This window comes from Theropithecus gelada, chromosome 10 (genome assembly GCF_003255815.1).
Source record: "Theropithecus gelada isolate Dixy chromosome 10, Tgel_1.0, whole genome shotgun sequence".
Classification (NCBI taxonomy): domain Eukaryota; kingdom Metazoa; phylum Chordata; class Mammalia; order Primates; family Cercopithecidae; genus Theropithecus; species Theropithecus gelada.
The window spans coordinates 57,068,075-57,086,464 of record NC_037678.1 but is presented as its reverse complement, the minus strand read 5'-3'; the positions used below and the strand labels follow the sequence as shown (position 1 = coordinate 57,086,464).

At 40.3% G+C, this 18,390-nt stretch overlaps 1 non-coding gene across 1 annotated transcript; it reads left to right on the top strand.

The window, feature by feature from the left end:
* The first annotated feature begins 746 nt into the window (after window positions 1-746).
* On the top strand, window positions 747-853 carry LOC112633935. The gene has a single exon (XR_003121684.1). It is a non-coding gene; the product is annotated as a U6 spliceosomal RNA (small nuclear RNA).
* The last annotated feature ends 17,537 nt before the right edge of the window (window positions 854-18,390 follow it).

Below are 18,390 nucleotides of genomic sequence, written 5' to 3'. Positions count from 1 at the left end.
GGCCCACTAAAATTCAAACTACAGATTACCAGGCATTGGCAGATACCCCCAGGGAAGCCTCTAACTAAAGCATTTCCTTATCTTTCTGGAGTGAGACCTTCATGTCATTTTTGGCTTTTAAGAATTCCTCTTTCTTGCCAATGACTCATTGATTTAAAGAGTCATGCATTTTCAGTATTTTGGACAATATTTTGGGGGGGTGTTTTATTGGGAATAGTTTCTAAGAGTCCTAGTTATGAATTAATTTTTAATTATAAAATTATACACATTGAACACCCAATAAGTGAAACAGTACAAAGAACATATAAAGAAAAGCTAATAATTTCTAAGCCACATCTTTCCATATCTAACCCCCTCAATGATAATAGCCGTAGTTGATAGTTAATAACTAATTTTAATAGTCTGTTTTGTACCCTTACCATCTTTCTCTGTGTCCAAACATATACAATCATATATGTACATGGGTTTTGATACTTGGAAAACATAAAATGAAATTATGACATATACATTCACTACTACTGTACTTTCTTCTTTTCACCTGACTCTTCCTCATGCGTATCCATCCATATAAAAATGTAGGTCGACAATTATCTTAAATAGATGCCCACACTCTGTTCAACATCTCTACTCTTCTAAATTTCTGCTAGTCTTATGGAAATTGCAGAGTTGCTTCATTTGCATATCCCTAACTACTACTGATATTAATCTTCTTTGCTTTTTAAAGTTTTTTAGTTAAAAACATTTATGTGCTCGCTTCGGCAGCACATATACTAAAACTGGAACGATACAGAGAAGATTAGTATGGTCCCTGTGCAAGGATGGCACGCAAATTCATGAAGCGTTCCATATTTTTTTACAAGAAAAAAATCAAACAACCCCACCAAAAAGTGGGCAAAGGATATGAACAGACGATACTCAAAAGAAGACATTTATGCAGCCAACAGACACATGAAAAAATGCTCATCATCACTCACCATCAGAGAAATGCAAATCAAAACGACAATGAGATACCATCTCACACCAGATAGAATGACGATCATTAAAAAGTTAGGAAACAACAGGTGCTGGAGAGGATGTGGAGAAATAGGAACACTTTTACACTGTTGTGGGGACTGTAAACTAGTTCAACCATTGTGGAAGACAGTGTGGCAATTCCTCAAGGATCTAGAACTAGAAATACCCTTTGACCCAGCCATCCCATTACTGGGCACATACCCAAAGGATTATGAATCATGCTGCTAAAAAGACACATGGACACGTATATTTATAGCAGCACTATTCACAATAGCAAAGACTTGGAACCAACCCAAATGTCCATCAATGATAGACTGAATTAAGAAAATGTGGCACATATACACCGTGGAATACTATGCAGCCATAAAAAACGATGAGTTCATGTCCTTTGTAGTGTAGGAACACGGATGAAGCTAGAAACCATCATTCTGAGCAAACTATCGCAAGGATAGAAAACCAAACACCACATGTTCTCACTCATAGGTGGGAATTGAACAATGAGAACATTTGGACACAGGGGGGTGGGGAACATCACACACTGGGGCCCGTCGTGGGGTGGGGGGAGAGTGGAGGGATACCATTAGGAGATAAACCTAATGTAAATGACGAGTTAACAGGTACAGCACATCAACATGGCACATGTATACATATGTAACAAATCTGTACATGTTGCACATGTACCCTAGAACTTAAAGTATAAAAAAAAATTTTATGAGGCCAGGCATGGTGGCTTATGCCTGTAATCCCAGCACTTTGGGAGTCTGAGGCGGGTGGATCATGAAGTCAGGAAATCAAGACCATCCTGGCTAACATGGTAAAACCCCATCTCTACTAAAAAAATACAAAAAAATTAGCCAGATGTGGTGGCGGGCGCCTGTAGTCCCAGCTACTTGGGAGGCTGAGGCAGGAGAATGGTGTGAACCCAGGAGACGGAGCTTGCAGTGAGCTGTGAGCTGAGATGGCGCCACTGCACCCCAGCCTGGGTGACAGAGCGAGAGTCTGCCTCAAAAAAAAAAAAATTATAATTAACAAATAAAAATTTTATGTATATTAGTGTGATATTTTCATTTATATATACTCATATTGTGAAATGATTAAATCAAGCTAATTAACGTCTCCATCACCTCACATACTTATCTTTTGTTTGTGATAAAAACATTTAAAACCTACTTTCAGCAGTCTTCAAGTGTTTTTAATTATCGGCCATTTGAATTTCTTCTTTCGTGAATTGCTTGTGCAAATCTTTTTCTATTGAGATGTTTGTCATTTTCTCATCAATTTGTTTATTAGAAAAAATAACTTTTGGCTTGTCATATGTATTGCAAATATTTCCCTCAGCCTGTAGTTTGATTTTTATTTATTATATGTTTTGTTCTATAAAAATTTAGAGTTATGTAATCAATAATGCCTACTAATTTTTCTTTATATCTTTTACGTTTCTTGCTTAAGAAGTTCTCTCCAATGCTAAGATTATGAGATTACCCTCCTAATTTTTCTCCTAAGTTACTTATTTTAAAAAATCTAACATATAGGACAGAGATTTCTACTCTTCTGGGAAAATGAACTAGATGGACTTTTCCCTATTCCTCTGATGAAGTTCAGCTAGAAATCCTGGACATTAAATATAAAACAAACACAAGAAGACTCTGAAAGGTGGTAAGGGCAAGGCAGACGAGGCAGAAACCTTAGGACCTGAAGAACAGCACGGCAGCGGGATTACTGAGTTTTCTTTTTGCCTCACATATTCAAGACTGGGTGCTAGAGAAGCTGGAAACCCAGAAACACAGAAATAGAGACAATAAAAGCCTCAAAAACAAAACAAAACACAACACAACAAAAAACCAGCCTGCTCACTCTTGCCAAAGGACCGGGAAAGAGGCAGCCTAACAAGACAGAAAACATTCAACAATAACCACTAGTATAGCCAAGCACATAGTTCTACCCCCATCAGAGCTGAGAGAGGAGCCTCAACTTCTGCCTTTACCAAGCTGAAATGAGAAGCCCCAGTCTTCCTGCAAAGAGCCCAGACTTTGGTCACCACTAGACAGTAATGATGCTGCCTTCCCCCAATGCGTGTGCTGTCAGTGGAGGCCACGTAGGGAGCAGAATGATACTTCTATCTCTCTCTGCTGGAGAGGTATCTGTGGAACTTATTGGGGAGCTAGACCTCCCACCCCAGCGCAGAAGGAATGAGAAAAAAACCACTCCCCCAACTCAGTTGTCAACAAAGACTGAATGGGGAACCTGATTTCTACCCCCACCCGGCAGTAATGAGGTGGTGCTCCACTCTTCCCTGCTGGAAGGGTGACAGAAGAAATCGAGGTTTAAATGAGATCTAGAATCTCATAACATAAAACCCAAAGTTTCCAACTTTCAATAAAAAATTATTTGTTATATCAAAAACCAGAAAGATCTCAAACAAAATGACAGAAGATAATTAATAGGTGCCAACACTGAGATGACAACGATGTTATAATTATATGACAAAAATTGTAGAGGTCATCATGAAGAAGCTTGAAGGAGCAATTATAAACAAACATAAAGATGTTAAAACAGAACGTCTCAGCAAAGAAATAGAAGATATAAAGAAGAAACAAATGGACATTTTAGAAAATGTTAAGAGTGTAACAGAAATACAAACTCAATGGATGAGCTTAACAGCCAAATAGAGAGTACAGAGGAATAATCTGAATTTGAAGATAGAACAATGGAAAGTGTTCAATCTGAACAACAGAGAGAAAACAGACTGCAAAAAAACCTTAACAGAATTATAGTGACCTGTGGGATTTATAACATCTGGAATGAATAAGTCTAGAGATATAATGTACAGCAGAATAACTATAGTTTGTACTGTATTGTATCCTAGAAATTTGCTAAAAGAGTAAATCAGGCCAGGCACAGAGGTTCATGTCTGTAATCCCAGCACCTTGGGAGGCTGAGGCAGGTAGATCACCTGAGGTCAGGAGTTCGAGACCAGCCTGGCCAACGTGGTGAAACCCTGTCTCTACTAAAAACACAAAAATTAGCCGGGCGTGATGGCATGTGCCTGTAATCTCAGCTACTCAAGAAACTGAGGCAGGAGAATCGCTTGAACTTGGGAGGCAGAGGTTGCAGTGAGCCAAGATTGCACCACTGCACTCCAGCCTCGGTGACAGAGCAAGATTCTGTCTCAAAAAAAAAACAAAAGAGTACATCAGACTAGGCTTGTCCTAGGGGCAAGACTGCCCTGCTCTGCCCAGGTCTAACAGTCAACAAAACTAAAGCCACCTCAAGGAGCATGACAAGCCTTGTGGAATGGGCATCACTGGCCATGCTCCACTGCAGCCATTCTCATTCCAAACTCTCTGTGCTCCACACAGGTTGAGTCCTGTCCCTGCCACCTCTCCAAACAGCTGTCTGTGTCAGCTCAAATGTCGATGGGGTTCATGGGGTCTCCTGCAGCTAGAATTCCAGGGGTCTGCAGCAAGAGTGGGCCACTCCTTGCCTGTTCAACACACCCCTTCCCCAGGAGCTGCTGGAGTCTAGGAACGAGTCCTGGTTCTTGGCAGCCCCATGCATGGTTTCCAGCTTCCTCTCCCTTCGGCCCAGGATCTGCATCCTCCCTTGGTCCACTTTCAATGACTTCCCCCGGAAGATCTGCTCAGAGTGTGCCCATCTTCCCAATGGCCTGAACATCAGCATGCGATGTTCTTCCTGGATGTGTTTAGTTGGCCATCTTGCCTTGCTAATCTGGAAACTTTTTCTAGCTATCTTATTTTATGATTTCTAGCTTAATTCTTAATTACCCGGTGGTCAATCTGTTTGATTTTTAATCTACTGACATTTGTTGAGACATTTTTTAAAAAAATGTTCCATGTACTCTTGAAAAGAATGTGTATTCTACAGTAATTCTGAGTTCTTTTCTGTAAATATTGGTAGTTATTTTTTTATTTGTGTTGTTCAAATCTTTTATATTCTTACTGATTTTTTTTTTCCTTCTTATTTTATCAGTTACCAGAAGAAATAAGTTAAAATTGCCTGCTGGTCAATCCTGCTTCAGGTAATGGCAAACCAGTTTACTTTGGGCCAATTATTCCACTAAAGCCAAAATAGATTCACTGGGGAACTCTCAGCCTACACATTTTTAATTAATTTTATTTTAAATTTTTATGGATACATACTAGCTGTACAAAATCTAGTGTTCAGTAGCACAGCTATAGTTACAATAATTTGTTGAATATTTCAAAATAACTAGAGAAGTAGATTTAGAATGCTCCTAGCACAAAGAAATGACAAATGCTTGACATAATGGATATTCCTATTACCCTAAATCGATCATTACATATTGTATGCTTGTATCAAAGTATCACATGTACCCATCCCACACCTTTCAATACCAATCTCCTCCCACTTCTGAAGCTTTTCAGAGCCAATTAACTCCAAGCTCTGAAGCAAGACAACCAAGTACAAGGGTTCATTGTGTCCCTTAGTACACTTGAGGGTGAACGAGAATGTCCCATCTGCCAGATAGACCCAGAGGTTTTCCGCAACTGTTTCTTTCTTCTAACTGCTTAGCAGGAAATGATTCACTGGGTTTGACCTAAGGTAGCCACTCCCTGTCCTGACACTAAGAACCTGTCCTCCATGGCCCATCTCACTTAGGGCTATTTCTGCCCAGTGCTCCTTTTCCACTCTATTCCCCACTGCACTGTCTACTGTAAGCACATCTCTAGCCCTTGAAATAGACATATTTCAAGAAATTCAAGCACAGAGAGGTTCAAAAAGGGGGGTCTCTATACCCATTCATCACCAGTTTGCTAGGTGAACTTGGGTAGATTCAACTACCTGCCTGTGCCTATTTGTTCTCCTTGTGCAATACTTGTGCTCTTCAGGTTTCATGGGTGTAACAATAGAGGCCAAAAAAGAAAAGCTGGCAAGTCAGAATGAGCTAGAATCAGACAGCTTACTACCAAGTTCGTGATCCAAACTTGTCTGTAGCTTCATCTGTTTTTGTCAAGTTGGGGGATACTAGCCTTTCATTTCAACCAAATTCCCTTGCTTCTCCCCCCATTCTATATTTAATCCTGTCAGGGAGGAAAACATACCTTTCACTCTGAGGCATATCAATTTCTCTCCATCCCTCAAGGTAAAAGGAAGCACTCCTTCTTCCAGGAAGCCTGCTCTGATACCACAACCCACAGCAACCCCTCTCTCCATACTTCAAGGAACTGATTATATGTCCCATTGCTCCTTTCTTGTCATGCCCCTCTCTGGCTTCCTGGAAGAAGGAATGCTGGCTTTGTTTGGATCACATGACGTACCCTTTCCTTGGGCTCTAAGCCAAGAGATATAATTAGTGATACCTCCACTCATGCAAAGTGGCCCTTGCCGCAATCTGAACACATGGCAGGCTCTCTTAACCCCTTGAAAGTTGCTTATTCTTTCTAGCAGTATTTGCCTTTGAAAAGATCCCTGTAGATCCCAAATGGTTAAATAAACAATAGTAACAAACGATGCATTGTCTAGGAAGAGAATTTGGGTGGAGAGGCCAACAGCATCTCCTTTCAACTCCAGACCATTCGTGCTGTCATTTTAATGTAAGATTGTATCTCCGTGGATTTTTTAGAAGGGGAGATAGCTTGTGGGGACCTACCAGAATCATAGGCCTGAAATAATGTGAGAAAGACTGCACCCAGGTTTGAGGAACTCAGAGGGATAGTGTTTTGTGTAACCATAAGAACATCCCACCTATAAGCTGTTTTCCCCAGGGATGTTAGTCAATGAAATGAAAAATGGTAAGTAGAGTCCAGAAGTCTTAGCTAAGGAGGCCAAGCTTCTAAAGAGTAAGAAGGCAGGGAGATCCAAACTAGGAGGTGGGACCTGGGGACTTAGGGAAAAAGTGCAGTGAGAGCAAATAGTTGGGGTAGCAAATTTGTTGTGGGACTACAGAAGGAGAAACAGAGATCATGAATTAATATCACAGCTTATTTGGCAAGAGCTTGAGGCTGTTCATGTAATAGCTCAGCGAGGTGAGTTGGCAGGCAGAAGAGACATTGCTCTGAGCCCACTTCCACACCCACAACTGGGCAAGACAATGGTAGTACAGGAGATCATGCAGGGTTCTTCCAAGATCTCCAAGGTATCCTCCAACTCTAACTGGTGGTTTTGGGGCTCAACACAGGAAATCGTATTGCTGATTTTCTATCCAACTTTCTGCTCTCTAGAAGGGAGAAGGGGTAGGAATTCAGTAGCTACACAATCTGGTGAAAACACATCCATTTAAGCATAACTAATCCTCCCAAACCCTGTGGGCAGGGATGTTTTTCTGGGGCTTAAGAGATGCCCACACAAGGATTCTCCCAGGATGTTTTAAGTTCAATGAGCAGAGACACAAATGCCAGACCTCCTAGGGTTTGGCTAAATCAAGCAGACCTACAAGAGGAATGTGGGGAGTCTGGGGATAGGATGAAGAAGCAGAGGCCCCAGATTGGATTGGGTGCTGGGACTGAGGAGGCATAGCGTTCTGCTGTCTGTCTCCCCACAACCTAAGAGTCCATAATTTTTGAGAACCGGATGAAGAGGAAAAGGTGCTTCTTAGATCTTACCAGTCTTCAAGAAGCATGCAGATATTTCCGCAGAAGACTTTGCTGCATTAATGACGAATTTGAGATTCTGAGTGCAACTTGCAGAAGGTTCTGCCTATCAGTGAGAATCTTTGTGCAGCATTTCAGTTTTGGCTTTGATAAAACTGAGAAGGAGTACATGAGCAGTAACACCCAGGAGGGTATTTCTCACTATTATCAGCCCCTCCAATGCCACAGGACCCACTCCATTGATTTCCCTATTTCCCTTCTTCGTCTCCCCAGCTCAAGGATCTGGGTGGTTTGGTTTGGTTTGCTTTGCTTTGCTTTTTTTTTTTTTTTTTTTTTTTTTTTTTTTTTTGATGTGTGTGTTGTTGTTGTTGTTGTTGTTGTTGTTGTTGGCTTCTGGAGTAAAGCTTCAGTCCCCAGTCATCCTCCCTTCAACAACCCAGCCACTATGAGGTCCCCCCCATGGAATTTAAACTCACAGAACCTGAGTTCAATTCTTAGAGCAACTAGTTCTGAGGCACTTTCTAGTCTCCCATTTTACAGGGTGGGAGGAATTGAATCTCAAAGTAGGAAAAAACTTGCCTTCCACCTTCACCTCTCCACTTCTGGCTGAAATGGCCCCAAAAGACTCAGCTCTTCCCTACCCATATTTATCACTCGATATCTACTCACCACCTTACCCTCAATTCTTCTGAAGATTTCACTTTTGTTATCCCAGTGGTTCCAACCTTCTCTCCATCGAGCATGCATTTTATTTCTCCTTTTTATGCCCAACATTTTGAAATATTCAATCCTAATAAAAGGGCATGTTTCAAGAAATAATTAGTAGTCCTTTCCCAATTTGGTGTTCATCTTTGGAGCTCTTAACTGAGGACATAAACTCCTCAGTTTATATCCTCCTCAGTTTATGAGCTAGGAACCCTCCATGCAGGCTCTGAACCTGGTGGTGCTCTTCCTTGGTAAGTGTCCTCCTATACAAAAACTCAGTGAGGGCACCACAGTCCCCCAAACACACATAAAAACATCACATTACTTGCAGCATCAGGAGATCTTCAAGCTTGAAAACTAAACATTTAGTTTTCTTCAGGGATTCTGACTTTCTAAAAAGCCATGTTTTTGTATGTTGCCAGCCCCTGGCACCTCTCTGCAATAGGACTGGGAAAAGTCTTTTTGTTTTTCACCCACTCTTCATTTTGAAGCCCAGCCAGAACACATACAGTAATCTGAAAATTCCATTACAGGAAAAAACTATTTCTTTCCATTCTCCTGACACTGGCAGAACCATGATGCAGAGGAGTATCAGCAATTGGACATCTGAGTAAAGCTGGCAGGAGACTCAGGATTTTACCAGGCTCTGCTGGGAGTAGAAAAGGGTTCCAGATGAGGAGTTTCGAGAATGTGTGACTTGACTCTCACTACCTTATCTGGTTCTGCCTCCTCCCCTCCTCTGGCCATCACTCCCGGGGTGGGCACTGGCTTCTCACAAAGTACTTCCCTTCTCTTATAGCTCGTACTCCTCTCATTGCAGAAATAAATTCTCCACAGCTTTTTTTTAATTTTAGAAATTTGAAAAAAATACATTTGAAAAACAGAAAAGAACAAAGAGAAGTAATGAGATAGTAGTTCTTCCTTACCTAGAGATAATAACTGTTGATAATGTAGCACATGTGTCCAGTTTTTTTTACTGTATCAATACACATATCATCTGAATTTATATCTAATCTTTACCTCTACTCATATATAATCTATATCTATATATGTGTTTTTCATCAAATTTGCCTCAGATTATGCATGCATTTTTTAACTTTTTTCATTTAATCAAATATTGCAGAAATAATTTATTTTCTATAAAATGATTTTGGGAGCAAGTACTGTTTTCTTTATATATACTGCACATAAATACGTAAATCATTAGTGGATTTTTACTACATAAACATACCCATCTAGACACCACCCAGATCAAGAAAGAGATCATCACATAATATTCCTCTTCTCTCATCCAAGAAAAGGTCATCACTATTTTAAATTTTATCACCATCAATTAGACTTGCCTATTTTAAACTTTATGTAAATGGAATAATACAGTGTGTATTATTTTGTGTCTGGCTTCTTTTGCTCAACATCATGTTTCGAAAGTCCATCTATATTGTGGATATTGTTCATTCAATTTCATTGTTATGTAATACTCCATCAAATGAATATAATATTTAATCCATTCCACTTTTGATAGATATTTGGATTGTCTCCAAGTTAGAGTCTTATGAAAGTTTCTATGACCACTTTTATATATGGCAGTGGGCATACATATAGATATTCCTGTTGGATATATACCTAGAAGTGGAATTGTTGGGTCGTAGGATACGCATATGTTCAACTTTAGAAGATCTGCCAAACAATTTTCCAAATTGGTTATATCAGTATACATTCTCGTCAGCAGAATATGAGACTACCAGTGATGCTGATTTTTCTGCAACATTTAGGTTTCTTAAAAAATCTTTTTCATTTTAGCCCTTCTGTTATGTGTGTGTCTTGTGATTTGAATTTACATTTTCCTGATAACTAATCAAGTTGGGCACCTTTTTATTACCTTTTATTGAACATTTGGATATTGTCTTTTATAAATTGCCTGGTTGAATCTTTTTGCTCATTTTTCAATTTTATGCCCTTTTCCTATTTATTATGCATTCTTTACATACACTGGATATGAGTCCCTTGACAGATATGCATATTGCAAATATCTTCTCTCACTCTGTAGTCTGCTTTTTCACTCTCTTTTATTTATCTTCCAATAAACAGAAACTCTTATTTTAATGTAGTTCAGTTTATCCATCTTTTCCCCTATGGTTAGTATTTTTGTTTCCCATTTAAGAAGTATTTCCTGCCCCCAAGTTACGAAGATATACTTCTGTGTTATCTTCTAGCATCTTACGTTATATTTTTGACATTTAAATCTATAGTGTAACTTACAAATTTAAATATATACTTTAAATGTGTGTTTTTACTTCATTCACTTTTTCCTTTTTATTTTCTTCCTTCTAACTTCCACTGTGATTTTTATTTTTATTTTTTGTTCTGCCAATTTTTGCTTAATATATTTGATGCCATATTGCTAGATAAATCACATTTTAAACTACTATATGTTTGTAGTGGATTGACAATTTCATCATCAAGAAATGTCCGGTTTTATCTCTAATAATGCTTCTTGCTTTAAAGGCTACTTTGGTATTAACATATTCATACTCACAGTATTTGGTTAGCATTTGCATGGTATACTTGCTTACATCCTTCAACTTTCAAACTTTAAGTTAGATCTTTCAAACCTTATATTTAAGATAGATGTCTTAAACTGCATTAGTTTTTGTTCATTCACTCTGACAGTCTTTGTCTCTTATTTGGAATATTAGGTCTGTTTGTGTTTAATGCAATAAATGTTATATTTGGGTTTGTATCAACCAATTACTATGCAATTTCTGTTGTCCGACAGCTGTTCTATTTTTCTTTTTATCCTTCTTTCACTTTGGATTAATCAAGTTTTTTTCCTATAATTTCATTAACACTGCCCCCCTCATTGACTTGTTAGTTATTTATTCTTTTACATTACAAAATTCATCTGGGACTTATTAGGGTATAAAATAAAATTTGCATCCCAGGCATGCAAAAAATTTCAAACATTTTACCTCCAAGTACTCACATCTTTTGTGTTTTTCTTAATGTACTATAATTCTACATAAATCTAAATTCCATGGAAATTACTATTATTGGGCTGTATAATCAATAGTAACTTAAGTAAAGATATCTCAATTTTGGCCCTGTTGATGTTTTGTGCCATATACTTATTTGTTGTAAAAAGGCAGTTCCATGTATTACGGATGTTTAGCAGCATCCTTGGTCTCTATCCACTAGATGTCAGTAGCACTAACCCCCAAGATGTGACAATTAAAAATGTCTTCAAACATTGCCAGATATCCCCTAGTGGGCACAATTGCCCTGACTTGGGAACCACTGATTAGATTTACGTACATATTTTCCCTTTCTGTTTTTCTTCATTCCTTCTTTCATTATCTTGTTTATATCTAGGATAATCTTTCATTTGCCTACATAAATCTCTGATATTTCATCTCATTTCTTTTTTTTTTTTTTTTTTTTTTTTTTTTTGAGACAGAGTCTCACTCTGTCACCCAGGCTGGAGTGCAGTGGCGTGATCTTGGCTCACTGCAGCCTCCACCTCCTGGGTTCAAGCAATTCTCCTGCCTCATCCTCCCATGTAGCTGGGACTACAAGCATGTGCCACCACACCCAGCTAATTTTTGTATTTTTAGTAGAGATGAGGTTTCACCATGTTAGCCAGGCTTGTCTTGAACTCCTGACCTCAAGTGATATACCCATCTCGGCCTCCCAAAGTGCTGGGATTGCAGGTTTGAGCCACTGTGCCTGGCCTGATATTTCTTTCCATGTGAAAGTGCTTGTGATGAATTTTCTGTCTTTGTCTGAAAATACCTTAGTTCTGATCTTATTTTTGGAAGATTTTTTTCTTAGGTATAGAATTCTAGGTTAGCATTATTTTCTGTCAGCATGTTAAAGATATCATTCCATTGTCTTCTCCCTTTCATTGTTTCCATTGGGAAGACAGCTATCAGTCTTACTGTTATTCTTTAAAGGTATGTCTTTTTTTCTGCTAGATTTTAAGATTTTTCTCTTTGCTTTGGCTTCAAGTAAAATTAAAACAGATATACCTAAATATGGTTTTACTGTGATGTGCCTAGGTGTTCACTGGTCTCAGAGGGCTACTTTAATATGTAGCTTGATGTCTTATATCAGTTTACCAAATTCTCAGCCATTTTCCATTTCTTTGCTCTATTCTGTCTTTCTTCTCCTTCTGGATCTCCAATTACACATATGTTAGTTCTCTCACTATATGCTATCTGTCACATTCACTCTTTTCTATATTTTTTAGTATTATTTTCCTCTCCCTGTTTTAGTCTGGATATGTTCTGCTAACTTATCTTTCGGTTTGATCAACCTCTTTTCAGCTGGGTCCAGTCTTCTCTAAATACCATACACTGATTATTTTATTTTTGTCATTGTACTTTTATTTTTAGAATTTTGATTATTTTCTTTTTTATTATAATGCATCTCTTGAATACAGCACACAGGTGGATTTTGACTCTTTATCCAGCTTGCCCCTCTGTGTCTTTTAACTGGGGGCATTTAGCCCATTTACATTTAAAGTTAATATTGTTATGTGTGAATTTGATCCTGACATCATGATGCCTGTTGGTTATTTTGCAAACTTGTTTAGGCATTTGCTTCATAGTGTCGCTCCACTGTGTATTTCAGTGTGTTTTTTGTAGTGGCTGATATTGGTTTTTCCTTCCATATTTAGTGCTTCCTTCAGAAGTTCTTGCAAGGCAGACCTGGTGGTGACAAATTCCCTCAGCATTTGCTTGTCTGAAAAAGATTTTATTTCTCCTTCACTTAGGAAGCTCAGCTTGGCCGGATATTAAATTCTAGGTTGGAAATTATTTGCTTTAAGGGTGTTTAAAATTGGCCCCCGATCTCTTCTGGCTTGTAGGGTTTCTGCTGAGATGTCTGCTGTTAGTCTGATGGGCTTCCCTTTATAGGTAACCTGGTCCTTCTCTCTGGTTGCCCTTACCATTTTTGTTTTCATTTTGACATTGGAGAATCTGATGATTATGTGTCAGGGCTGATCTTCTCATGGAGTATTTTACTGGGGTTCTCTGGATTTCCTGAATTTGAATGTTGGCCTGTCTTGCTAGGTTGGGGAAGTTTTCCTGGATGATATCCTGAAGTGTATTTTCCTACTTAGTTTCATTCTCCCAGTCTCTTTCAGGTACCCCTATCATTCGTAGGTTCAGTTTTTTAACATAGTCCCATAATTCTTGGAGGTTTTGTTCATTCCTTTTCATTCTTTTTTCTCTAATCTTGTCTGCCTGCCTTATTTCAGCAAGATAGTCTTCAAGCTCTGATATCCTTTCTTCCACTTGGTCTACTCAGCTATTGATACTTGTGTTTGCATTATGAAATTCTCATGTTGTGTTTTTCAGCTCCATCAGATCACTTATGTTCCTCTCTAAAGTTCTTATTCTGATTAACAGCACCTGTGATGTTTTATTATGGTTCTTAGCTTCTTTGCTGTGAGTTAGAACATAATCCTTTCGCTCAGTGAAGTTTGTTATTACCCATCTTCCTAAGCCTACTTCTGTCAATTCATCCATCTCAGTCTCAGCCCAGTTCTGTGCCCTTGCTAGAGACGTGTTGCAACTCTCTGAAGGAGAAGAGGCACTTTGGCTTTTTGAGGTTTCAGTATTTTTGCATTGATTCTTTCTCATCTTCATGGGTTTATCTACCTTTGATCTTTGAGGCTGCTGACATTTGAATGGAGTTTTTTGTGGTGCCTTTTTCTTGATGCTGTTGTATTCTGTTTGCTTTTCTTTTAGCAGTCAGGCTCCTCTTCTGTAGGACTGCTGCAGTTTGCTTGTTATCCACTCCAGTCCCTATTTGCCTGGGTCCCTCCCATCCCTGGAGTTATCACCAGTGGAGGCTGCAGACCAGCAAAGATGCCAAGCTGCTCCTTCCTCTGAGAGCTCTGTCTTAGAGGGGCACTGGCCTGATGCCAGCTGAAACACTCCTGTATGAGATGTGTGGAGACTTCTGTTAAGAGGTCTCACTTAGGAGGAGTAGGGTCAGAAACCCACTTAAATAAGCAATATTTCTCCCTTGAAGGGGTGGGTGTGCCACACTGGGGGGAATCGCCCTCATCTGGGCTGCCCTGACTCTCCAGAGCCAGTAGGCAGAAAAGACTAAGATCATTGATTCACAATACCACCTCTGTCCCTCCTCCTAGGAGCTCCTCTCAAGGTTATCCAGTGTCCCATCCATAAACCCCTGGCTGGGGATACTGAGATTCCCACTGGGAGACCCCACTCAGCACTTTGGGAGGCCAAGGCAGGCAGATCACTTGAGGTCAGCAGTTGAAGACTAACTTGGCTAACATGGCAAAACCCCATCTCTACTAAATATACCAAAATTAGCCAGGTGCAGTGGCATGCACCTGTAATCCCAGCTACTTGGGAGGCTGAGGCATGAGAATGCTTGAACCTGGGAGGTGGAGATTGCAGTAAGCTGAGAAGATCACACCACTGCACTCCAAACTGGAAGACAGAGTGAGACTCTGTCTCAAAAAAAAAAGAAAAGAAAATTAGCCCTAATGAATAAAACTTTAATTGTGGGGCATTCAGATAATGGAAAATTGTCCTTAGTTAGGGGGACTTCTGAAAATCCTTCTCATTTTGTTCCTGTTGACACAAGCAACCTTGCCTTTGCTTGGCATAAAGCCCAGCAGCAGGGTCTAGGCACAGAGATCAGCTCCCTAACTATTCTGTTGATGCAACAGCATCACTGGTTGTCTCATATCTGAGATACTCCTGATCTGTTCTCATCTTGGTTTGGGCACAAACCATGCAGATGGGACATTAGTGACGTTCCGATGATGCAGTGTCCCAGGTAGCAAAAGCAATAAGTTAGGCAGAGGTTGATCCGAGTGAGGGTAGGAATAGGGCATGGAGTGATGCCCTGGATTCTTGGCCTCTGCACTTAGCACAAAGGAAGAGTGTCTGGAGCAGACTGACAAGGAACAAAATAGTTCCAGGAGACAGGTCCCATGCTGCTGCTTATCTGGGTTGAAACACACCAGCCTAGATTAATGTTTCTTTGAACAACTATTAATAGTGGCTGTTACTTGGAACAACTATTAGTTGTTAGTTGTAACTAATAAATCTATTACTTGCCCCTACTATACCCATGGGATACACCCCACCTCACCTTCATCTGTCCATTACAAAAAAACTCCTGTGTTCCCACAGAAGTCAAAACAGATTTTTGCCCCTCTGGGGAATGCTCTTGATAAAATCCACAGAACTGCAGATGGAGGGCTCCTAGATTTTAAAAGATTCTTCAGGGCACTATGTGAAAATAGAAGAGACCCTCTGACTTGAGACAGAGCAAGAACCTATGGGGAAATTACAAACTCCAGAAAAGAATCCAGACACTTTATATCCATTATAAGAGGGAGCAAAAGGAAAAAAGAAAGCACAGGGATTCTGAGTTGAACACCAAGTTCACAGCCCAGTGCTGATGTCAGAACTGGGGGCCAGGGAAAGTACATGATATCAAAGTAGAAAAACAGGATTTCATTCCTTCTCTTCTTCCCTCTCTGTCAGTGTCCAGAGAGAGCCTGGGCTGAGTCTATTTTCTCCAGAATAAAAATATGTATACACTCAAAAGCTTCCCGATTCCTTCTTCTTTTTTTTTTTTTTTTGAGATGGAGTCTCGTTCTGTTACCCAGGCTGGAATGCAGTGTTGCAATCTCGTCTCACTGCAACCTCCGCCTCCCAGGTTCAAGTGATTCCCCTGACTCAGCCTCCCAAGTAGCTGGGATTACAGGCATGCACCACCACGCCTGGCTACTTTTTATATTTTAGTAAAGATGAGGTTTCGCCATGTTGGTCAGGCTGGTCTCAAACTCCTGGCCTCAGGTGGTCTGCCCGTCTCAGCCTCCCACGGTGCTGGGATTACAGATGTGAGCCACCGCATCAGGCCCCAATCCTTTCCTATTTCTCAAAGCCATGTTTACGTCTAGTATGCCCCAGGGACCCTACTCTGAACTTCTCGCCATCAACTTCCTCTCTACCCCCTCCCCTTAACTCAGAGGTACTGACTGTGAGTCCCCTTATGCTTTGTTATCATGCTCTGCTCTGGACTCGACTTATCTATATTACAAAACTTAGCTTATAATGCTGAAAGGCATGTAGCTACCTTATCCCTCTGTGCATGAATACCTAGTCCCTTTTCCTATACAGAGGTATCAACCCTGGCACACAGTAGCAATTTTATAACCTCCTGTTGATTACTTACTGGAAGTTATTAAATTTTAAAATGAGCCTATTAGAGGTTATGTGGATCCTGAAAGAGTAAATGACCACTGGTGGAAATGAAATCAACTAGGCAAAAAGGACAAATCTAATCCTTCTCAAACTGAGGAATAGGTAATAATACCTTTGTGTACTGCTACTTTGAAGGCTGTCCTTCCATGAAGGAAATTAAAGACAACAGAGGAAACAGAGGAAGAGTCTTAAGAAAGGAAAAAAGAAGGAAAGGATAAATGGAGAAGCAAGTTGAGGGCACCCATGGATCAGTTATGGGGATATGCCCATATACGGGTGGTTGCTTTCTACAGATATTGGGTACGTTTAGAAGAGAGAGGTCTGTGGGGACCTGGTTGAGAAAAAGTGGCTATGTGATGAGTGGCAGGGATGGGAAGCCAGTGAAGAAGTCAGAGCTCTTGGACAGAAAGAAGAGTCAGGTACATGGCTTTAATGAGGGAAGCTAAGGGTACTGGAGATGGAGTAGTAGAAGTAGAAATCCTAGGTCTGCTTGATTGGAAGTCAAGGCTGGGAAATTCTCTCCCATGGAAATGGGTCCAGGTGAGGCAAGGAGGTAACCCTCTGTCTCCCTCTCTTCCTTTCCCATCTCCCACTGATGGATCAGAAGGTCAGGTAACCTTGGCCATTTGTTTGTCGGTCCAGGCATATCTCTCTCTGGTCAATGTAGAAATCCATATATGAATCCATTTGGAAGTGCCTGAATAATAATCCACCTATTGGGATTGTGTCAGGGCAGGTAGGTATGTACAACAGGCTTAGGAACCCTGAGAATCTACCCTTTTCAAACTTAACAACCCTTCTAGACTCTAGACTCCATGGATTTAACTGCTTCTTCAGAAAGCATCCTCTTTGTACTCTCCAAGTCCTGTGTTTGCTTAAACTCATTCCCTTTGCCCGATCTGCTCCTGCAGCCTCCCACAGGCTCCACAGCGTGCTGGCCTCTGGAACTTCCCTATTTCCCCTTGGCCAAAATGAAATCTATTTTTATCACCCCAAACTCTAATGAAGTCATCCAGTGAAATCCATACTCATAGAACTCCAGATCCCAAAAGAACCTGAGAGTTCCTCTAGACTCTCGCCCATATCTTATCTCTCCCTGACTCTTATTCTCTCCCCGCTGTCAATCACTCACTCCAGTAGTCTTTCTAGAGTCCTTCTTTAACCTTCTTTCCAACCTCTTGACCGTTCCACTATTGCTAGTATCATAGCTCATAAGTATCCAGATTTCACTCCACCTTCTTCTCCCTTTTCTTCAGCACAAAGTGAATGCATTAGGAAGTAAGTAAAATTTTTTTTCTCCCTTGGAATTGATCAAAGTTACATACAACTGGTTCTCAAAGTCTTTTTTTTTTTTTTTAGATAGAGTCTTGCTCTGTCACCCAGGTTGGAGTGCAATGACTCGATCTTGACTCACTGCAACCTCCACCTCCCGGGCTCAAGCAATTCTCCTGTCTCAGCCTCCCAAGTAGCTGGGATTACAGGCGTGCACCACCATGCCTGGCTAATTTTTGTATTTTTAGTAGAGATGGCATTTCACCATGTTGGCCAGGCTGGTCTTGAACTCCTGATCTCAAGTGATCTGCCCGCTCGTGGTTCTTAAACTCTTGACACATCAGTTGAGTGGCAGTGCCCACCACGCCAAAGGCTTCCCAACTCCAGATGACCAGACGTTTTCTTTTGTTTTTTGGGGGAAATGTAAGCAAAAGTTCCTGGAACTTTCTCAGTTAATTCTTACAGGTCTGGAAGGTAGCCTGTAAGGAAGTCTTTGGATGAAGCTTGAAAAGGGTGCAATACTCATCAAAGCAGTGAGTTCAGCACCAGGCAGATTGAAGGTACCAGCTTCT